This window comes from Pyrgilauda ruficollis, unplaced genomic scaffold (genome assembly GCF_017590135.1).
Source record: "Pyrgilauda ruficollis isolate IOZ18807 unplaced genomic scaffold, ASM1759013v1 scaffold125, whole genome shotgun sequence".
Lineage (NCBI taxonomy): Eukaryota > Metazoa > Chordata > Aves > Passeriformes > Passeridae > Pyrgilauda > Pyrgilauda ruficollis.
The window spans coordinates 144078-167560 of NW_024510877.1; the positions used below are offsets into that span (position 1 = coordinate 144078).

At 42.3% G+C, this 23483-nt stretch overlaps 1 long non-coding RNA gene across 2 annotated transcripts; it reads right to left on the reverse strand.

The window, feature by feature from the left end:
* Positions 1-4101: 4101 nt before the first annotated feature.
* Positions 4102-6588, reverse strand: LOC121365984. Of its 2 annotated transcripts, none has more exons than XR_005957118.1 (3): positions 6374-6588; positions 4783-6255; positions 4102-4414 (listed from the first exon to the last, which is right to left on the reverse strand). It is a non-coding gene; the product is annotated as an uncharacterized LOC121365984 (long non-coding RNA). The 2 variants fall into 2 exon arrangements; XR_005957119.1 differs by having other exon boundaries at positions 4783-5033; positions 6148-6588.
* Positions 6589-23483: the final 16895 nt, after the last annotated feature.

The window sequence follows — 23483 nt, forward strand, 5'->3', positions numbered from 1 at the left end:
TTTGCTTTTTAAGCCTTCAAATTCTCATGGCCTATACACAGAAATGTTTCTTCTTTTGGGTGAAGGATTGCAGGGTTATTGAGGGAAAAGAAGTATTAATTTTGCCTTACTAATAAAGCTGCCTAAGTGATTTAAATAAGTGAAAGAAAAACCTCAGAGACTTTTATGAAACATTTTTGTTTAACAAAAGAAGGAAGCTGAAAAGCAAGCATGTTAAAAACATCGCCGTCCATAGGATTTCCCCGTTATTTTTAATTTAAAGTCTTCTATTTAAAATATAAGACTTTAACGTCTTCTATTTTAGATTCTTAGCAAGACAAAGTGCTTTTACACAGTAATTGAGTTAACAAGCTATTATCCTTCAGTAAAAGCTCGAAAAATTACACCTGTGCAGGTGTATTTCAAAAGGGTGATGTAACTACAAGTCTTAGGCCCTGTAGTTATCTTGTATGTATCACTGAAGCTGTTGTTACTAAAACCTAAATACACTTAAAAAGACAACTGATCTAAAAGGAGCAGTATTAGTTCCTTGGAATATTTTTGCACTTTGAAGAAGCCTGTAATTTTAGTAGCATTTTTCAGTAAGAAGTTAATTGGTAGCTCTGAGTGGTGCTAGCAGGGAGTATGAACTTATCACATCATAGATCCCACTTTGCCAAAATAAATGCTCCTTAAAAACCATGGATTGCGGGGAATGATGATTAAATATATAATTTGGACTAAAATGTCACCTTAGGCTTTGAGCTGAGGTGTTATCGCTCTTGATCCCAGGCTATAGACAATTTCAATCAGCTTGGTGTTACCAGATTCCCATGGTATTTGAAGGGTGTGAACACACTGATGTCCTAAGCCCTGGAATCACAGAAAGACATGAGAAATTTTCAGATTATATTTTTTCCGGAGCTTTTAACTCTTGATTCCAGGAAATGTGCAAATGTGACTTAAAAAAAAAAAAAAAAAAAAAAAAAAAAAAAAAAAAAAAAAAAAAAAAAAATACTTTTTTTTTTAAAAAAAAAAAAAAAAAAAAAAAAAAAAAAAAAAGCAAAGGTACTATCTCTTTAAAACTCTGTTGATAGTAACTAGTAACACTATCACACTAGTGTTGCTCAGGTCATGTGTACAAAAAATGACATGTGCAGGTAACTACCATGATTAGTCATTCATTAACTTACTCCTTGGTTTAGGAGTTCATTTACCTTTTGGTTTCATTTTTCATTAACAAAAGCACCATATTTTGGGGGTATTTCTAAAGTGTTTCAAACTTATTTAAGCAAACAATTATATAAATCAAAATTCAAGTATTTGCAGCTGAAACATTTGTTCTGAAATGTTCTTTTCTTGCTTTGCTTTGTCCCACAGTTCTGGTACCAGGTTTGCAAGGACCTGAAGGTAATGCCAGGAATGAACTGAGAAGGGAAGGAAGGGAGGCCAAAATAGCAGAATTAATTGTTCCATTCACATGGCTTTTCTGCTTGGGAATAAGTTCACATTGTAAACAGGAGAGAGGTGTGGTTTGTAGATAGGACAGGAAATCCTTAGTTCTAATCCTTGCTGTGTTGTTGGTTCCCTTGGAGACCTTCAGCAAATGCATTCTGTCCCTGGATTTTTAATTGGAAATAAACTGGGGATGATAGCCCTTAACTAGCTTGGAGGAGCAGCCTTTCACTTTCATAAACATTCATAATGTGTGTGAAAACAGCTCATGGCACTCAGGCTTGAAAAAAACTCATCTTCTGCTCTGAGGGTAACTCCTCACCCTGTCTGCTCTGAGGACCAGGGACCTTTGGGGCTGGAGTCACCAGAGCACACACGGGGCTGTGTTTCTCTCACTTGTTCTGGTGCAAAGTAGATGCTTCACTGGGGACAGAAGGAAATGTAAACTCCTATTGTCTGGTGTGATTTTCTCTCTCATCCTCTGGGCCTAGTGTAATCACATTTCTTACATGTTTCACCTTGCATGCCTGTGAATGAGGGTGTGTTAGGGGGAGACCCCACTGAGAAAAGTGCCTTTCAAGGAGGGTCTGTGTGTGATCCTCTTTAGAAACCTCAGCTCTGGCTGTTAAGTGGTGTGGCAGTGCCCTGTGCCCTGGGGCCCCACACCCCAGAGGCAGAAGCCTGGCAAAGAGTTCAGCCATGTCTGATGGGAAGGGTCCTGGAACCAGCAGAGGATGGTGCTGGGAATCCTGCAGGAGCACAGAGCCGAGAGGTGTGACAGCCCTGCAGGGAGTCAGGGCAGAGATTCTCATTTTTTTTTAGTGCAGATTCTCTCAATTGAGGTAAATGATAGTGTAAGTGATGAATCAGACTTACAGGCATGTCATCCTGCTTTAATTAGGGAGAACTGCAGTGACAGATTGTGCTAATAGTAGCATGAAAAGGCTGAAGTCCAGACTCCTTGAAAGTGTCCATACCTCAGGTTCCTCACTTTTGTTTCTCTCTCAGTGCTTACAGACACAATTTCAGAGCTACTGAGCACACACAGCTTGTGCTGGTCCAGAGGAGTGATGGAAAAATCTCTAGAATTGAGTGACAATTTTCTTCCATCACATAATTAGAGGAGGAAAACTCACTAAAGAGTTGCCTATTACTTACCAAACCTTGTTGGCTTTTCACTTGACTGCAAACATTTTGAATTGTCAAAACTTCTAAACTGTTGCTGAAATTCAGACAACTTTCCCGGTGCTTGTTTGTGACTACTGGTATTTAAAAATGCATTCCATCCTTGCCCTGAAAAGCTTTATTAACTAGGCTAAATCTGAAAGACAACATCGAGAGCCTAAAGAAACTTGGTTTTGATTTGCGCATCATTTGTCCTGAGCCCGGTATGATGTCCTGAATTTAGCTATGAAGTTTTAATGTGTAGAACCCTTTTCTCTTTTATTGCTGAGCTATAAGAATCAGATTCATAGAATAGTCTAGGTTGGAAGGGACTTTAAAGATCATCCTGTGCCACCCCCTGCTATGGGCAGGGAAAACTTCCACTATTGCAGGGTGCTCCGAGCCCCATCCAACATGGCACTGGACACTTCCAGGGATGGAGCAGCCACAGCTACTCTGGGCAACCTTTGCTGGGTCCTGGCCACCCTCACAAGGAAGAGTTTCTTCCCAGTATCCCATCTAACCCTTCCCTCTGGCAGTGGGAAGCCATTCCCCCTTCTCCTGTCACTCCAAGCCTTTGTAAATAGTCTCTCTCCATTCTTTCTGTTGGCTCCTTCAGGTACTGGAAGGTGCAATTAGAATCACTCTGAAGCTTCTCTTCTCCAGGCTGGACAATTCCAAATCTCCAAGCCTTTTCTCCCAGCAGAGTGCTCCAGCCCTCTGATCATTCTTATGCCTCTTCTGGACTCTCTCCAACACCATCATGTCCTCCCTGTGCTGGGACCCCAGGGCTGGAAGCAGCTCTGCAGGTGGGGTCTCAAGAGCAGAGTATCCACCTGACTGCCCAAAAGCATCTTTCAATGTTTGCATGATCTATTCTTCCTATGCTTTTCCATTCCTTCTTACATATTTTCTGTATATTCCCCTGCTTCACTTTCTCCCCTTCCCCTTCCAAATCCAAGCCTTGGTATGTCAAACAAGCAAAACCAGGACAAAAGTTCCAGCAAGCCCAGACATTGTCTTTTCATTTTGACTGCGCTGCGCTAGTTCTTCAGGGAAGGGCCAGTACATGCAGAAGGCCAAGTAACTCCTGTGTGGTGTCCAAGACCAGAACTCTGATCACTGAATTATGTGCTCATGCTTCAGACAATGTCATTCTCAACTTGGCAAACGGGAAGCTAATTATAAGACACCAGTGAAAGACAGTTATTTGTTGACGTTGCGCTCTCGTTGCGGGAGGCGATCGGGGCACGCGTCAGGAGTGGCCGTGCCCTGTCTCTGCCGCCGGCGGGCAGGGTCGCGGTTCGGGTGGCTCAGAACGCGGGTTCAACGCCTAAAGGATCGGCGGCAAAGGAAATAAAGAAGGGCCCGGTGCTTGCTTTTCCGAGCTGCTTTTATTTCTCTCCCGCGCGGGGATGGAGCTGTCGGTGGCGCCGCGTGGCTCTGGCAGCGCGGCTTTCCCGGGCGGCAGCAGCGCCGGCGCCGGGCAGATGACGCAACACAAAACCCCCACTGCTCCAATTCCCCCTTTTTTGTATAATTTTTATGATAGTGTTGAGGGGATGATGGCAGTGGCAATGGTGTCTAATTAAACTTTGGATTCTTTCTACCATCACTGAGGGGGAGAGGGTTCCCGGCTGGAGTTGGCAACACTTTTAACAAACAGTTTTCTACAAACACTAATAACAACAGAAATTAGGCACAGCATTAACACAACTAAACAAATGTCTTTAAAGACAGATGACATCCATCCGGACAAACTTCATTCTGTAAAGATGTTCAGTTGTTTCCACATGTTGTCCGGTACGGACGTCACCTTGAATATGAAAGAAAGAAAACACATGAGGAAACTTAACAATAAGTTTCACCAGAAAATAAATATAGGAATTCTTTTTTCTTCTTTCAGTTGGAGGCTACAGCTACATCAGCTGGGTCCTCCAGCAGCGACAGGGTGGTATTTCGTTGGTGTGGTTTGTAACTGTCTTCTCTGTGCTCTGTCCTATTCATATCTTCGCATGGGGCAGTACTGTGCTCATGTGCTAATTTTGTTGGTCATTTTCTTTATGTTCCTTTTCTTTTCCCCTTCTTGGTGGAACCAGGGGGGCCTTCCTTTGATAGGGACAGTCCCTTACAAAATGTCCTTTTTGCTTGCAGTGAAAACATGGACATAGTCTTGACACTTACGATGATGTGGAAGGTAGTGGAGCCTCTGCTCCTGCTGTGGTGACTTTCTTTGGTGCTTCTGCTTGAGGAAGTCTTGCTTTTCTGGTACATTCTTCTATACTTAGGTCTAACAACGGTGGTGGCGAAGAAGGAAGGCTGAGTCTTGCAGTCTTCATTTGCACCTTCAGTTACGATGTTTATTATGATGTCATCTTGGGCTTTTGATCTAGGAGTTCTCTTTTTCACCACCTTTCTGACTTTGCCTACAAAATCTAGAAACACTTCATTGAAGGGAGATACAGGGGGTAAAGCCAGGGTAATTGGAGGATGGGAAGAGGAGAAGCCAGATCACAACTGTGGGTTTTGAGACAGGGGAAGGGAACAAAGGAAAAAGTGATTATGGGAAGTAGAAGGAGGACCACAAGATGGGGACCAAGCCATGCAGTGTCCAACATTTTGTGACTCAAGGTAAGGGGGAAGGGAGCAGGTGAGAAAAGGATTATGGGGAGAAGAACCACAAAATGAAGGCAAAGCTATTTGACATTCTCCATTCTGAGACTCTGGGTGAGGTGAGGAATCTGGGGGACGATCTACAGGTTTTACTACATTTAAAAGGGGTGAGGTATTAGGGTCTAGGGAAGGAGCTCTGACAGGGTGATCAGTCCTGCCAGAGCCAGAGGGGAACCGGGGGAGATGTGGGCAGCTAGGGAGACCCACAATGTGGGGGCAGCTGTGCACTTGCTGCAGGTGGTTTGCTCCCCTCAGCTCACCCGGTTCGGGATGCTGGGGGTCAGGAACAAGGGGAACTGGAGCAGGGGTTTCAAGAGGAACTGGGGAAGATTTATTTGGATTTTCTTTCACTTTGTTTTCCATTACTAATGTAATAGTTTTCAATTTTATAAAGAGAGGATAAAAATTACTTTTTGATTCACCATCTATCATTGCATCTTCTCCAAATTTCATTCCGATCTTATCCCAAAATCTTAGCGTTTTTACTTCATCAAAGGCAGTAGTTGGAAAATGAAAGAAAATCCATTTAACAAATCTCTTAACTTTTCCCTTAGATAAACAAAACCCTCTTCCCATCAAGGAATCCACAACTTGGTTATAAACTTCCTTCTCCCTAGCAGACAGTCTCGCTCTACCCCATTGTACCCTAGTCGGGTCCATCCCGGCCACTAGAATACTCAGACTGAGACTATTTGCTAGGTTCTTTTCCACCCACCTCCGAGGTAAAACCAAAACTAAAGGAAAAACACCCAAGAATCACCGGCGCGAAGGGGTGTTTGAATGTAGCGCACTACGCCTCCCCTAATCCCCGGGAGTCACCCCCACCCAACTTCAGGGTACCCCAGTCGCGCCCGTCCCGGCCACTGGAATACTCACGAAACCGAAGATTCCTGGAAACGAAAATCTCGGAGGTAGTCCTCGATCCAGGGGAAAGCTCGTCTCACGTCTGGAACGGAGAGTGTTGGCTTTCCCGCCCGCCGGGAGCTGCAGCAACCAGAAAGTGCACGAAATCACCGGCGGCGCTTGACGGACCACGAACTTCACTTGGCAGGGCCGTCCGTGCACCCTGGAGACAGTCCTTTCCGTGGGGTCTGCGCCTCACCTTGTGCGCCAAAGGGACGCTGCGCCCCGGTACCGGGAGGCGATCGGGGCACGCGTCAGGAGTGGCCGTACCCTGTCTCTACCGCCGGCGGGCAGGGTCGCGGTTCGGCTGGCTCAGAACGCGGGTTCAACGCCTGAAGGATCCGCGGCAAAGGAAATAAAGAAGGGCCCGGTGCTTGCTTTTCCGAGCTGCTTTTATTTCTCTCCCGCGCGGGGATGGAGCTGTCGGTGGCGGCACAAAACCCCCACAAACCCCCACTGCTACAATTTGTAATTAAGCCTGGCAATACATCACAACGGTATTGCCACAGCCAAGTGCTGCCATGAAGGAGGAAAAGGTGTCCCTTTCTTCAGGGAGAAGTGCAATGTATCCATGATCTGCAGCAGAAGATACAGCTCAATAGAGCTTTGAAGGGAGGACTCCTGAGAAACAGGAAAAGGGCAAGTTGTTTAATGTGATTCTTGTTGGCTAAACCTAGATACTGTTTAAAAATCCTAGAGAAGAGGAACCCTAAATTACTTTCCTTATTGACCTTCTCTCCTTTCCCTTTCTGTGCCTGTAGCATCTTTGCACTTCACTACGCAGAATAGAATACATTTTCCTTTGAGGTTCCCTGTACATACTGGTTTTGACATGATCCTGCTTCTTGCTTTGCCCATCAACAGAGAGACCTGGGTACTTCTATCCCAGAGGAAAAAGTCTTTTATTTTTTAAACTGAAAGTTATTGTATAAAAGACTCCAAGAGGGATGGAGGGATAGAAAGTAAAACTTTACTGATACTTAACTATCAATTTATTCAAACTATTCTCGGGCAAACACAAGTGTGCAGAATGTCAGAATTAGGTATCCAGGGGTCTTTGAAAAAAGCCATCCCTATAAACCAGGGGGAATTTAGAATGTGGTCACATAAGGACACAAGATCCAGCTGATAATGTCTAGCAAGCACGGCTCTGAGCTGCAATAATTAGTCACAGAACATCTGCCCAGCCCACTGCATGCAAAGAGAAATGAGTTCATCTGAGCCCCTAGTGCAAGGTTTAACTATTAAAAAGTGGTTCAGGTTGACTTCTTTCACTTTGCTTAACAGCAGATGAGAGTTTTCATGGGGTTCCAAGTGTTATTCCCAGCCTTGAGCTGGACCACTGGGTAAAGCTACATTTCTGAAGTGTCATTGCTTTTATTTTATGGGATTAAAAGTAAACTTCTCCTATCCCATTGCTTCAACCAACATGAGGCTTAGATGGTCTCTATAGATAAGTTCCTATTGCTCTATTCCACATAGGAACTTTTGACTCAATGACCAATTCCAATTAAGTTTTGTAGTAATGGATGTTCCAAGAATATTCAGCTGCTTACAGCTTCAAGAAAATGCAATTGAATTTTTGCCTGCACAGTAGATTTTGGCCTGATAAACTCCAGAGAATATACACTGGAAATGTGGTATTAAAATGATTTATCTGTGGAAAACACCTTAATCAAAATTTGCATCCTTCTGGACAGCAGAGAATCCAAATATGAAGAATGTGTGTCTCTGAAGAATATGTGTTTTAGGGACCAGATTTGCCAAGTCCTCCTGCTTCCTTAGCTGCTCATTTCTGCTTTTTGTAGAACCCTCTTGGTGACATTGAATCCAAGGATGAACAACCCTGATGGACGAAACCACAAGGTTAGAATAAGTCAGTTTTCACATTCCATATTTTAACACAGTTGCAAGAAGCGATAAGAAAGTGGGTGGCAAATGAGAGCTGCTCTTTGAAAGTACAGAGCTGTTCTCTAGAAAAATCTGAGCCACAAGAGAATGCACATAAATATTCAGTGGCAGAAAATTACCTTCTACCCAAAAAGCAAAAATATTTCTGGTTTGAGAGAAACTTCTTCTTTCCAAAACTGGACAAAGCTAGGAGTATTTCCCAGAATCTGGAAGTTCCCTGGACTCTGAAGGGACTCTGGGAAACCAAGAAGCTGATCAGTTGTGCTCCTGGTGGTTATATAAGAAAGGCTGCAGGAACAATGGATCAGTTACAGGCAAAATGTGAAAGTTTAAGAACTTGCAGTGCTTCAAATGGAACATTTGGGGCTCAGCAAAACTGTTTGGTTTCTCAGAGTGTGTTTGAGCAGCTCTTGTCAATATTGTGAGCACAATGATTAGTTTAATCAAACACATTGGCAGCAGCAGTTATATTGTACCGTACCTGGATGTTGCAGCCAAAATAGCTGCTAGGAAAGTCCAGGGTAAGGAAGCAAAAAGGGTCCTTGCTTGGTATCCCACAGATGTTTAATTCAGCCACATGGTAAGCTGTTCAGGGTCCCAAGGCAAGGCTCGTGGGGGGAGTCCAGGTTTCTGTGTCTCGAGAGGAAGGGGCTGAACAGTGGCATGGGGGCAGAGCAAAGATGGGGGCCAGTAGGGGAGTAGGGAGGGAAAACACCTTAATCTGAGGTGAGGGACATAGGAACAAGGGGAAGGAGCCAACGGGCTCTGACAGCTTTCCTTGCGTCTCCCTATCTCAGGGAATGCCTCTCAGGGTCTCCACACCCGGACACAAAGCTAATTTGATTTAAAGAAAGGCTGTGATCTCGATGAAATGGTCTAAGATAAGAAGGGGAGGTACAGTGTTTTGGTTTTTTCTAGCAAGGGTTTCCCATACACAAGAGGGTCAATTTAAGTTCTTCTTCTGCTTGATTCTGCCCAAGTTCTTGAACTTAGTCTGTCACACTGCAAAGCAGTGCCCTAGTTAAATTTGTTGCTGGTCATCATCAGCAAAAGCTGAATCATTTTTTCTGTATTTTTTCCAAATAAAAACAAAAGGGTTTTAAAAGGCCTTAGTTTTTCTACATTGTAGGAAAAAAAAAGAGGACATTTCAAAGCTTGGAAAACTTCCCTTTCCAGCATAAAAATAAAATGTAAAACTTACAAAATCCTCTCTGCTTGCTCTTACCCAACACTATGGAAACAGGCAGATTCTTCAGGGATCCTCAGCAACAAAGTAGTTGTTGTAATCAAAACTTTGGTTTACTTGGACCCTCTAAAAATCAGGTCATTTTGAAATTCAAACGTCTAACCCCCTCTTCATAGCAGGTTATTTGAACACATTAACCATAACTTCAGTTTAAAGTACACATAAAAACTTCTGTCCACAGGAACCAGCCACTAGTGAGGGACCATAGCCCTGACACCTTGCTTCTGCTCTGCTGCTCAAAAAGAGCCTTTCATCCCTTAATTCACGTACATATCCACTTTCATTTTCCTGCTTTCTCATTTTTTTGGCTATGATTTTGCTCAGAGCTCCTCTTCTTGCATCAGCTGGGACATTGCATAAGGAGGAAATAGTTTGCTTAAAGGACTGTATTTCTATTGTTCTCTTGGAATAGTGAGAAGACAACTGGACTTTGGCTCTGCCACAAGAAGCCAGAAGCTGCAGTGTTCATTTTGCAGCAGCCTGAAATAAATCCTTCCTCTGCCTGCTGCTCCTGCTGGTTTCCCTGTGCAGTGCCAGCATCAGCAGAGCTGTTGCAAACAGCCTGGGTGTAGGACCAGTTTCATCCAGCATTTCCAGAGCCTGCCCACTCCTTCCCTCCCAGGCTGGTGGTTTATGTTTGCCATCCTCATAGCTTCTGCAGACTGCTCCAGATCAAATGGGGCTCCTCTGGAATGAGAACCTTGCTTTTACTTTCCTGGGGATGGGTGGTTGTCTTACCAGGAGAGCCCTGTGAAATCTGAAATATGTAAAATTGTGGATTCATTGCCACATTCCTCCAGAACTGCAGTGGGACATTCCCTTGAGGGGGAGGCTGGAGAAGCAATAAACAGGGCATTGGAAAACACCATCCGCAGGGCCCAACCTGACATCCCTAACTCTGCCTGAACCTAGAGGATGTTTATCCAGCGCTACTCCCTGCATTTGGAAAAGTGGTTTTGGCCACGAGACAACTCAAACTGAGAGCTCTGTGAGGAGCATTCCAATCCACCTAGGACTTCTGTTGACAGCAGTAATAAACTATCAAACCTTTGTTTTCCCAGTCTCTGATGTTTCCAGGGCTCCTAAAGAGGATACAGTGATGTGCACTGTTAAATATTGTTGCTCCCCATTTTGTTCTGATCCACACCAACAGAATAATTCAGGTGAGTCTTTTCACTTGCATCATGTCAAAAATCACTCCAGAGTTGAATGGGAAGATAAAAAAAGTTTACTGGTCTTGGAAACAAGCTTTATTCCCTAAACATCAGCAAACCCAATGATTCTATCATAGTTTTAAGGTGAAACTGCCCTTTCTGCTTTACAAATTTTGGTTGTTTCTATTGTAGGATCTGCCTGATGTAGCACTGAAATGCAGCCACTTCTGGGGTAGGTTTTGAAATGTTTGGTGGAAAAGATCACAGCATGGATCAAAAAGAAACAGATCCTATAATTTTATTTTACAGAAATGAAAGATAAGTTCTTCATTAGAAGATTGACAAGGAGCTTAAGTGATCTAGATTTTGTTCTCTGCTCTGTTTCATGTTTGTTGTGCCAGCTAAGCAAATAATCTCATTTCTTCCTTCCTTTTTTTTCTAAAAGAAGGAAAAATAATTATGGTTTCTTTAGCCAGATTCATGCATTTGGACATCCTACTGCACCTAGCATTCAGGAGCCTGACTTCTTATTGCTACATGAATGTCTAGAATTGCTATTTACTAAGAAAGACCTGAAAGTCTATGTGTAAAATAAATTCTGTGCAAGATTTTATGTGATTTCAGAAAAATTATAAAGGAACACAATATGAAAATGTCATAAAATGAAGAAGGTGAAGTTTAGATGAAATATTAGGATGCAATTATTACTTGTGAGGGTAGTGGAGGGCTGGGATGGAATTTGCAGAGAAGTTGTGGTTCCCACAGCCCTGGAAGTGTCCAAGGCCAGGTTGGATAGGGCTTGGGGCTGGGACAGTGGGAGGTGTCCCTGCCCATGACAGAGGGTGGCGCTGGATGGGATTTAAGGTCCCTTCCAACACAAACTATTCCAGCATTCCGTGATTCTGTGTAAAATTGGGAAACAGAAGGCAGGGAACAATGACTCTTGGTGGAATTCATCTAAGAACAATGAAAATAGTGCCCTGAAAAAATATATAGCTATAAAAACCTCTTTTAAAATAGTAAACATGTGAAGGAAAATGAAGACATCATCCCTTTAAATGTATATACAAGGCTCTTGGTTTTTTATTTCCCATCTGGGAAGGTGTTGAGTTTCCAGGGCCGTGCCAAGCACTAGGCCATGCTGCTGGATGCCCCCAGGCTGAGGGGACACTTGCTGGGTTATTTTTGGCCACATGAGTACATCACTCAATGCTGCCACTGTTTGCAGCTGTGACAAAGAGAGGCCTCTGTGTCATAAAATTCAAGTGGATGCATGGAGGAGGGGAAGAGAAAATGAGGAAGGCATGACCCAGACCACGTTTTGCTAACAGTGTTAATTCCTTGTTTAATTAAATAGTTAAATAAGTTCAATCTGTATAGTAGACAGAACAATTAATTGCAGGCTCATTGCATTTTTCAATTTGTTTCAAGAAAACAAAAATCAATTCATCATCCTCATTCCCCTGGATTTTGCTTACCTCCCAGAGCACTGATGTGATCGATGTAACAGTAACTGCCCTTTCTAGTAATCATGGGTCATGGCAGAAGAGATTCCCATGCTTTCGGGAGATTATTCAGAAAAGACTGGGAAAATGTACTAAAATAGGAATGGCAGCTTGTTTTGGGTCAGTGTTTAATACAAGGAATTTCAGTGTAATAATTGAAGAGGGGAGGAGGCTATGGGCAAGAGCTTCACTGGAGGAAGGTGTTGGAGAGTAATGAGAACAAACAAAAAATCATATTTTTAAGTGTTATGAATATCTAAAGAACAAATGCAAAAATGCAAACTTTGCTTGTTCTTAATGGGAATGGGTGCTGTTTTGTTAAAATGCTGTGAAGGAGGAAGGAAACCTAGAGAAAACACAACTAATTTTCAGATCTTATAGTAAAACTATTGTCAAAATAAGAATTTCCGTGGGATTTTCAGTTAAATTTTTTTTGTTTCTTTTTTTTTTTTTTTTTTTTTTTTTGGTAGAACCCCCAAAATACTTCAAATCAAAATTGAAACAGGAACACCCCTCATCCCCCAACTCTGAAATTTGTTTTGGATCCTTTCAAAAAGAAACCCTGGCCAGACTTGGTTGGGTCCCTCTCATTTGTGTTCACTATGTGGAATTTAATGTCATCCAGGAACACTTCCAAGGTCTTCAGGGCAGCTCAGGGTATTTGTCCTTGAAGGTTAACATTTGCAGTGGGTGCAGTGTCAGCTGTGGCAGGACGTTTGAGGTGGGATTTCACAAATCCTGGATAATTTCTGTTCCAAGTCTCCATTGTCAATGTGGTTTGTAGAACAGGGAATGTCTTCAGCCTCCTCTAAAAGGATTATAATTTTGCCTTTTCCTCCTTATTTTTGGAGATGAAATCAGCCAGCAGAGGGGAGCAAAAGCGTAAGAGGGTGAGGCAGCTGTGACACAGCAGCAGGGAGGTGCCAGGCAGCTTCCTCTGGGACGTTTCTGTACCAGTGTCCTAAAAAAGAGATGAGAAAGGGGAAGGAGGAATTCTGAATCACATGCACATTATGAAGCTGATTAAGCAGCTGAGGAAAATCAGGTTCTGGAGGCTTCTGCTCCTCCTCTGGGGGTGGTGGTGGGACTCTGAAAATTACCTTATGAACGAGCCTCTGTTTTGGGGTAACCCCCCCTTATTCTGCCTCTGAAAGTAAAAACCGAGTTTATTGATAATTATAGGCCTGTTAATAGCCATAAATTATCAATCCAGCTCATTATTAAGCCTTGTTTGGCTGGAATTCCTTACCCTTAATTTCTGTAAAACAGAACTATAGGATCAGTTTCTTTTTGATTCATGCTGTAATCTTTTCCACCAAAAAGATTTCAAAACCTACCCCAGAAGTGGCTGCATTTCATAACTGGATTTTAAAATTCATTGTCTAGGTTTGTATGGCAGCCTGGTCTGGTGACTGTCCTGCAGAATAAAGTAATTATTTCCTAGAAGGTTTTTTCCCATAAGGGAGGTTCCTGCTGATGCTGAAGCACCATCCTGCTCATCTGGATTTCTCCCTAAAATCCTGCAGTAATGCTGCCACCTATGGAAGATTCCTCAGCGCCGACCTTTGCAATCTGCCTGATGCGATTACAGCTGTGAAAACAGGATCTGAGTGTGCTCCTCTGATCTGCTGATAAAACTCCCTGTTTTCTATAGGATATTTAATCCTGACATGAAGAGGCACAAATTTGCTTCCTCCCAAATAAATTAGTTTTGAAATTGAAATTGCTTCTGGAAATTGGCCCTTATGACAATATTTTTGCTTGACAGTGGCAGCTCAAGGTCCCAATGCAAAATATCATTTTAAGTGCTGTAAAAACACCACAAAGAGCTGGGCAGCATTTCCAGCTTCTTTTTTTTTTTTTTTTTTTTTTTTTTTTTTTGATGATACAGCTGAGGAAGGTTTCAGGAAGAATTCCTTCTTCAGGGATGTACTTTAATTTGCTGGGTCTATATAATATATTTTCTGTTATGTACATGAAGGGGAAATTCATGTGCTATTGGGGCCTTTTCCCTTAAATTTGTGTCATTTTGGGTATCAAAATAGAAACCTATCAGGAAATTTGCACTTTAGGTCTGGGAAGAGGCCACATTTTTGCAGTTAGGAGAAAGGAGAATGTGCTTGACCACTGCTGCAGGTTCTACAGTCAAAAACAGTCTCTTGGCATTAGTGCCTGTTTTCCACCCTGAGACTCACAAGGCAAAAGTTAAGATGCTTTAAATGTTCAAGAAATGTTGAAATAAATGTTTAGCACATGCTGAAAATGTGTTTTTCTCCACTTGCCAGGTGCTCTAGAAACCAACACCAAAGACTTGAAGTAAAGCTTTGTCTGCAAGTGCCTTTTCCTCAGAGGAAAGCACAGCTTTGACCACCTCCCACCTTGCACATAGCTCTGGAACAGAAAATTTTGATTAAAAAGTGATCAAAGTATTCATATGTCTCTTCTTGTGGGGAAAAAAAGGAAAATATTAGGAGAAAAGGAAGGGGGAAAATTAGCTTTAAAGGCTGTGGGGGGAGGATGAGGAAAGTTCCATCAGGTGTGAGCTATGCCATGTGCTTCCTCTGAAGTGCTGGTGACTGAGGGGCTGCAGAGCCTTCCAGAACTGGAAGGGCAGCCCTGGCTCCTGAGGTGTTGAGTCCTCCTCTCCCAGACCACAAGTCTGCCTGTCTGGGGAAGAAGGTAGGGGGGGAAGGTTCTCTGGTGGAAAAACAACTGTTTGAGAGTGTTCTCCATGTAGGAGATGGTTTAATTTGCTGCAGCAGGGTGGGGTTAAGCATGTACATGGTGCTTGAAGTGGTTTTTTCCCTTTGGTTGTGGCTGGTTTGCAGCTTCCTGTGATCCTGCCCACATGGTGCTGTTTGCTTTTGAGCTTCTGGAAAGTTTTGGGAAGGGCTGGGCTGCCCCTTCTTTTCTGTAAAATTGCTCTTTAGCCTTCTCGTGGTGTTTTTGGGTTGTTTCCAGTTTAATGGGGTTTGCTGTAATTAGTATACTGAAATGAAACAATGAGTAGTAAAACTACTCCAGAATGTTGGTGGGGTACCGTGAAGTGAAGCACCAAGGTCTACAGAAAGAGGAGTTTATAAGTCTTCACAAATTGTTTTGTTCTCTAGTTTAGTCCTACTTTCTCTCCATAAGTATAATAAATGGAGGATGCTTTTACTGTGGGATGAAACGTGGGGAGGAATACTAGGAAGTCCAGGAGTAAATAAGAGCATTGCTGTTGCACCTTTCAGCAGGAAGGGACAAATTGTCAGATACTCAGGTGCTGCTCAAAGACAAAGTTCAGTGATCACTAGCATGGTTTTTGTGTCATAATCTGGCACTCAGTTGCTGCAGATAAGATTGGAGACTTCCACGTGTTTATGATCACCTGTAACTCCCCAAGATGTGATTTTTCTTCCCCTTGAGAGTTTTGAATACACATAAAAATACTGAAAATACAAGTATTTAGTAAAATTCAGATATGCTATTATCTGTGTTGCATTTGGTAAAGCATTTCCTGCTGACTCCTTGTTCTGCGAACTATTTACAATGCCTGTAAATCAAATTCAAGCCCTAGACCATCAGGTTACTTTTTTCCCCTATATATGTTTTTTATACTAATAACTGTGCAAATGCCTGTTGGTGATGAGGATCCTGTTGTGTTAAGTGTACTAAGAGTGCTGTAAAGAGGCTGTAGAGTTTGTAATTTAGATTAAGAGGTTTAAATATAGCATGTGAACGTAGCAAATGCCAGTGGGATTTAGGGGGAAGACTTCACGGACTAAAACTTTCAAAGAGAACCAAAGGAATAAGGTGCTCAATTGCCTACAGAGACTGGACCCTAGAGCTTGTCTGAGCAAGGGAAATGACAGGAATGACTCCATAGCTGTTCTTAATCATTCCCAAAGCAGATGTTTCCAGTCCAAGATCATGGCTTAGATCGAAGATCCTGGTCTGGATCTGCTTTGGAGAAAGTGAGAGCAGTTGTAAATGGCTGATTCTGTAATAAACCATTCCAGCCACCCTTCCCCATGGAGCGTGGCCTCTGTTGTTTCACTGACAGAGCTCTGAAGCTGCTCCCCTGAGATGTGAAAGAAGCAGCAAAGTAAAGAGAGAGAAAGGTAGTAGCTTTCAATGTTTTTGGACTGAGTTTGACTATGATGTAAGACTCTTTGAGGTCCATGACTATTTGGCAAGTGTAAATTTGAATAATGGAATTGCAAAATTAGCTGGTAAAAGAAGTATAAAACTGGCAAGGTGGTGCTTTTGTCCAAGAGCTGCAGTACAAACAGGATATAATCCTCTGAGGAGGATGCTGCAGGCTGACAGTGTGCTGTTCTTGGCTGTGATGTTACCCTGAATCAGTCCTGTGCTGATCAGGGCAGGAAAAATTGTTGTCAATGCTTTTGTGCACTGGAAAGCAGTCTGGGTTTACATCATACAGGATGTCTTGACTGTGTCAGTAGAAGATATCTAAAGTACTTTTATATCTATATGGCAGCTTCAGATAGGCTTTTTCTATTTAGAGTAGAAATGGATTTTGCAATAAATGGTCATGTGGCCAAACTTGAGAAGTTTGATATCCACATTTTTTTTGCCTGTCACCTGAGGATCTTTAGTCACACTGCAAAGACACAGCTCCTTAGCAAAACCAGGGATTGTTAATCCTCCATTTGATCTGTGTAGGCACTGAAAGCTGGATCTAATTCAGAAGGAAATCTGCCTTTATGCAGAACTGCTCTGGAGTGGTTGGGACAACTCTTTCCTTCTATATAGAGCATCCCTTCAAGCTGTGCTGCCTTTGTGCATGGGGGAGACAAAAGCCTGGTGTGGAGTAAGGCTTCTATGTACCAGCCTCTGTGGAACCTGGTTTACATTGAGGCCATCATGTCTTAACAAATTTCTCTGGGTAGGGCTGTAAAATTGGGCTCCTGCTCCAGTGACCTGCAGGGCAAGTTACTATCCCAGAGAAACTGCCCGGTGGAGATGAACTCGTGCTTGAAACAGGCAGCATGTCCATAACAGCCAAAAGATGTGCTTCAAATGCATCAGAGAGGCTGCCACTAACTCCCAAGACAGTAATTTATGTGTGGTTTGTTTAGGTTGTTGTTGGGTTTTGAGGGTTTTTCTAAGGCCAGCACATATCCAAGTGTTCCCTTATCTTTCCAGGTGATGTTTGACTTGCAGGTGGTGGCACCAGGGTACTGTGACAGGGAGAAGTCAGGCTTGAGGTTAAAATATTTCCATTTTGATGAGGATTGACTTTTGTGGTGCTGCTTCTCTGACTGTGCTGCCACTGCTAAAGTAATTCCACAGTTATGGAGTCATTCTCCTGTGTGTGCCTGGGCCACATGGCAGGAAATGTTCCATCCTCTTGGAGAGCAGACAGTACTGATAATGCATAATTCCAGGCAATAAAATAGTGGTAGAACACTGAGTTTCTGCTCTGAACGTAAAGAACAAGCAAACATTTCTATGAAGTGGCACTTGGGAAGCAAAATATGTACCTGCACTGCTCAAAGTTGTGAGTGGCAAGACTTTGTGGGAATCAGTTTGACCTCGGGATGCTGTAAAGAAAAAGAGAAGTTTGGATGGGAAAACCTGTTGGAATAGAATATGGTTCAGAAGGGAGAAAAGGAATTTATGCTGGAATAACAGTACAAAAAAGGCCTTTTTTCAGGGCTACATGAGTAGGAGGTGTTGTGCTCTCTGAGTAAGTGTAACTTTGTGTTGAGAACAGGTATTAATTTGTATTAACAATGGCTAAATAACCGTATTTCATTAAATTGCATCAGTGGCACCCTGCTAGGGCTGTTCAGCAATGGAGTGTGAGCAAAGCTTCCTCAAAAGAGAGCAGCTAACAGCTTTAGCTTCAGCTCCTGTTGAAGACGTTGGGATTGGAGCCGAGAGTTGCTGTGCAGACCACAAGGTGGTGGCATTGCCCAGGTAAATGGTGCATGAAATATCATGATTTTAATACTTCTGTGTCTTTGAACCGCAGGTTTGTCTTTTGTGCCAGCATTATTATGGGAAAGGAAATACCATTTAAAATATTTGACTCTGTTGCATAAATAATCAGGAATGTAAAATACTTTTCTTGATGGTAGGGACTTTTATTTTCTCTTTTAGAACATTTTCTTCTCCTGCTTTCCCCAATACTAGGCAATTTGAATAACATTTAGCTGTGCTACAGAGAAACTGAATGCAATTGTGCTCTGAAAGACAGCTCTGGAAAGTGGGAGAGTAGAGCTGAGTTCTTTTCTTCCTGTATTATTTCAGGCAAGTGGCTTAAATTTCATGGACCCTTGTTTCTGATCTGTAAATTGGGAATGTACCTCTCCTCCTTCTGTTCTTCATGCCATGTGCAGGTGCTGCCTCCCTCCCTAAAACCCTCTCCTTTCTTGAGTATTTAGAGTGTAATACTTGCAGAATCAAGAGGCACAGCACCAAAACATTTTTCATTTGGTTGTTGTTCATACATTTGCACAAATGAGTTGAGTGTTGGGGGTTCAGTGCTAGGAGCAGCTTGTGTTGAGGGGGTGCTGAGCCCAACTCCTGGACCTGTGCACTTGAAACATGAAAAAACCTCAACACTCCCACCTTAATAATATTTTAAAGATCTGAGTTTTGTCTTTCTACCTGAATTTCCAGGCTTGGGCCATAGGACAGGGATGTGCTGCCCCTGTGGCCGTGTTGGCAGTGCTCCCCATGTTTATGGTACTACTAAGGGGGATCAATTTAGGCTGTTGGTTCAGCTACACTGCCTCCTTCTGCTATTCCCTAATCCATCCTTTTACAAGATCTTTTCATGGCCTCTTTAAGGGCCTTTCCCCAGTGCTATCAGAGCTGCTGCCTTATCAGCCTGTTTACCATCACCTTTCAGCTCACCCCTTCCTCCTGCAGCATCTGTCAGTGCCTGAGGAGAAAGTTGCCTGACAAACTCTTCAGACTTTACAAAGTTTCAAACAAGATTGGTGATCTTCTCCCTTTTCTTTTCTAGGAATTCTCTAGATCTGAAGGTGAGTTTTGTAGTAGGATATGGAGGAAATGTAGATCAGAATTGATCTGCTTCGTTCTGAAAAGCTTTAAACTGTGTCATACAGATTAAATCATAGAACTGTGATTTTGTATCTTTTATGTTTGGCTTCTGTCAACTGAATGGACTTTTGCTTTTATACTAACTGCTCTTTTACTCTCAGCCTACAGGCATATCCTTTTTACTTCCTCTAACCTGTATTTCTTGAGTTGTGCACAGATTCTGAACTCCTGGGTATTTGGAGTTTGTGGGCCACACTGCACAGCACAAGAGAAATTTGCTCTGGTGTTGAGGATTTTCCTGTGACAAAGGACAAGGCTGGGTGTGTTTTGAAGGCAGGGATCCAAGTGCAGCTTTGCTATTGCTGAAACTGAGGGTGGAAGTTCAGCAGCCCATCAGATCCCTGATTCTTACCTGTTGTACTCATGAACAACAAATGTACCCAAGATCTGGGGACAGGAAGTCAGTGCAGGTGTTAAAACACCTCAGATGAGCAAATATTTAGTTCCTATCTTACCAATAATTAGGCCAGGTGTAAAACAGGAGTTCTGCAAACTATTAAGTCTTGTAAATCATATTTCCTGTTTTACAAACGGTGTGGTAGTGGAAACCTTCCAACCATTGAGAGAACATTTTATCAATAGCTGAAGTTTTACCTGTAGAGGCAAGTTAAACTTTATAATTTTATATTAGAGATGTACATATGTTATACATGCCATGAATATGTAAGAGTGTGTAAGTGCAGTAAATTCAAGTTTTTAGACAATGTTGTCGATCCAAGTGAATGTCTTTGGCTCATTTAACCAATCCTTGGTGGAAAGGCAGAGGTTGTTTTGTTCCCAGCCCACAAGGATGTTCCCTAAAACAGATGTTTGTGTTTTGGCTGTCTTTGGTACTTCTTCAATGTTGTTATTTTGAAGGGTATGTGGCAAATGTGCCAATAATTGAGCCCTGGGGACATATTTGCATGTGTCCATGGATGGCATTGTCCCAGGATTCAGGAGCTCCTGAAATCCATTCCCATCCCTGCCGTTGACCTGGAGCAATTTTGACTTCCCTGTGTTCCCACTCTGTGTGGGACAGAAATGATACAGCAGCATTTACCCCCAGCAGATGCTGAGCAACAGGGCTTGGTGTTCACTGAAATGGGGTTTGGCAACTTGGGTCTGAATAATGAGGAAACAAGCCATTTGACTCTTACTGGATTATATAATTTTATTGAAACTACAGTGGCCAACAAAACCAGGGCCAAAAAAAGAATCAAGAAATGAAAACCTAAGGGAAAATAGGAAGAATTTAACTGTGTCAGTTCTCCCAAAGGTTATCTCACAAACTGGACTAATCACTGAAGAAAACTTCTTTCTTTTATGGTTTGGAGATAAGAAGTGTTTCTTAATATGATTTATTAGTTAATACAAAGTATTTTGCCTGATTGGTAGTGCTGCTTATCCTAGCTGATTAAAAAAAAAAAAAAAGAAGAATAGCAGTGGAAATGGTAGAAATTTTTTTGCTTTAAAATGCAGGTTGTTACCACTCAGCCAAATCTGCTTAAGCTGACTGCTATGCAGGACTAATAAAGCCCAGAAAAATTCTGCTTTCTTACTTATTTCATCCTGTAGTCTTATTTCTTCTCACACTTGAGTTCTCATTGGAACTCTTTACAAGTTCTAATGAACAGCTTAGCACTGGGGAGCTCTGGATTCTTGGTTTGAGCCTTCATGTGCTGTTTGGACAAAGAATGATAATAAAAGTAAGGATTTTTTCACTGGCTTCCCAACCTATGTTCTTGTTTGGAGCCTTAGCAGCTGAATATGTGAATAATAACAATTTCCTTATTCATTAGAAATATATATTAAAAACTGGGGTAGGTATGTGTGAAACACAAATTTCTTCCTTTCTAGTTTTTGGGGGATTTTTTAAAAAATGAAAATATAATACATTTTCTCTCTGTTTTCCCACTGGAAACCAGTAAGACCATGTAATTCCTTAATGGCTACTGGTCCTGGGCTGGAGTAGGAAGTGCTGGCTGGCTGTGGCAGCTGGCAGGGAGCCAAAGCAAAGTTTGGAGCTGTTTGATACCTGCCAAGGCCTTTTATTGCCTGTAGGCTCTGTCACCATTAACATTATTCATATTCTGCACCAGGAAAAATCAAATGCCATGAAGCATCCTGTGGGATGGCTTTCCCCTCCGGAGGCTGCACGTGCTGTGCTGTTCTCCAGCCAGGCCTCCCCTGGGTGTCCCACTGCCTGGTCACCTCCAGGTCACTGGAGCAAATCTGGGCTCTGGGGGTGCCTGTGCACAGCTCGGGGCAAAATCCACTGTGGGGAGGTTTTATCCTGGACTACAATCCATCAGCATCTCAAATTTTGTAGCTCAAATATCAAATCTTGGGGCTCAAGCCCTTTGAACATCAAGTGCTTTCTAGGTTTGAGGCAGTGCACATATCCAGGGCTGACCCTCCTGTAGGGTGACCTCCTCTTTCCTTCTCTCCTGGGGGTACTTGGACACTGCTCTGACCAAACAGGACTGCAGTGAAGGGGAAAGTCAATGAACATCAAGTCCTTTAGTTGCTTACTGATGATATTGTGTCATCCTAAGTGTTCTGAGGTTGTGTTTTCCCCCCCTGGCTTCCCTGTCTGTGCCTCTGCTCCATCTTCATTCCCCTCATTGTTTCTTCTAAAGTTTGGATTGTAAGCAAAAAAAAAAAAAAAAAGGAGCTTTGTCTCATCTGGGTTAGACCTTGGATACCAGGATGGTATAAAAGCACAAAGTCAGTTGAAAGCATGATAATTTGGTGCTTTGGCCTCCAAAGTGAGATATCAGTGGAGGCAGAGGGCAGATAGAAAATCTGAAAGGTTTGTGACACGTCTTAAATATGCGTGACATGCATTTGACCAAGCAAATTACTCAGTCCATCCATAGCAATGGTCACTGAACACTTTTCTGATACTCACGTGTCTCAAGATGATGCTGAAGACAAAAAATAACCTTGGCTGATTCCAAGTGTACAGGACATCAGTGGCAACAAAAACAGATGAGCAAGTTCAGAGGGTTTCAGAGCACCCTGAGCAGACACAGCTTTGTGGTCCACATGCATTCTTTGGCCTTAGGGAAGGAAAACACCCTCTGTTGTTTTCAAGAGCATGTGTTCAGAGCATCTGAAGGCTGGAATATGTTGAAGCATATGGCATATAATTTCCTTTCTTCCATTCACAGTCTGCAGCAAGATCAGTCCTGGTAAGAACAAGCTCCAGCTTTCATTTGAAGATATTTCTGTGGCCGTTTCTGTCTAGCAAGCAGAGCTTTCTCTTGAAATTCAGAAATAGAATCATATTTAGTAAAATATCAGTTAGGTGAGTAAAAATAATATGAAAAGTGGATTGTTTACAACCAGGCTGATCAAATTCTTTTAAGTATCAAAACTGTTTAGGTGTGAGAAACTTTCAAAGCATTGCTGTTTAGTCTGTTAAAATCAATGATGAAAGAAACAGTTCAAATGGCAAACTGTAATTAAATAGTGCAGAAGGCCTAAAACTCTGTGAAGATTTCTCACCTTCTGGAAGATAATGTTTAGACTAACCTAGATTCTGATGACTTATTGAGCTTTTGTTTTTGTCATTTTTACTGGTTATGGGAAGTAAACATGGAAAGATCTGATGAGAGGAGCTGGTGTCACATAAAATCAGTTTCCCTGCTTCTGATACAGGTACAAATCTCAGGATCAGAATCTGGCTGTGTAATTTGGCAGCTTTTGAAGTGCAATGTACCAAGGTAGAAATCCTGTTGGCTTTCTGGAGTGAGGTGTGTTAATAGTTCTGTTCCACCAAATAACTGAAGTTTCTTTGTTTAATGTGCTTCAAAGAAGAGCTGAGCTGTCTCTCCAAGGTTGTAAAGCTCTAATTGTAGAATACTGGGCTTTTTAAAGCCTCTTTGTAGCTTATGGAAAGAATGTAGGAATAGTCAGATTAGATTAGATTTTTTTGGGGTGTATTTTATTTGAGCTTCGATTACCAGATGCTTTAAGAGAAGGCACAGGACACTTTACAAGAGGCAGATGTTATGATTATTGACCATCCAAGTGATTTTCCTAATCCTGGTGTGCCCCACCTTTTCTATCAATCACGGGAAAAACTGGCAAATTTGGAATTAAACACAATTTGTATATTCCTGCTACAATACCAGTTTGCATCAAAGTAGTTTTATATCCCTGTCACTCGAGAGCATTCTGGTTTAAATGTTAGGTTGTACTTCATGGAAGAGCTACAGAAATCTGCAATTCTTATATTTTTAAATACTTTTTTAAATAAGGGGTTTTGTCTAGCCAGTTGCTTAAGTTCTGCTGACTTTTGAGCTGGCAAAGTGTCCCTGTGGCATCACTTGAGAGTGACTATTCATGTAATTAAAGTGAGACACCTGTTTAAGGCAGAGCTGCATTCAGTAGAGTCAAGAAATAAAAATTGGGCCCTCACTGTGC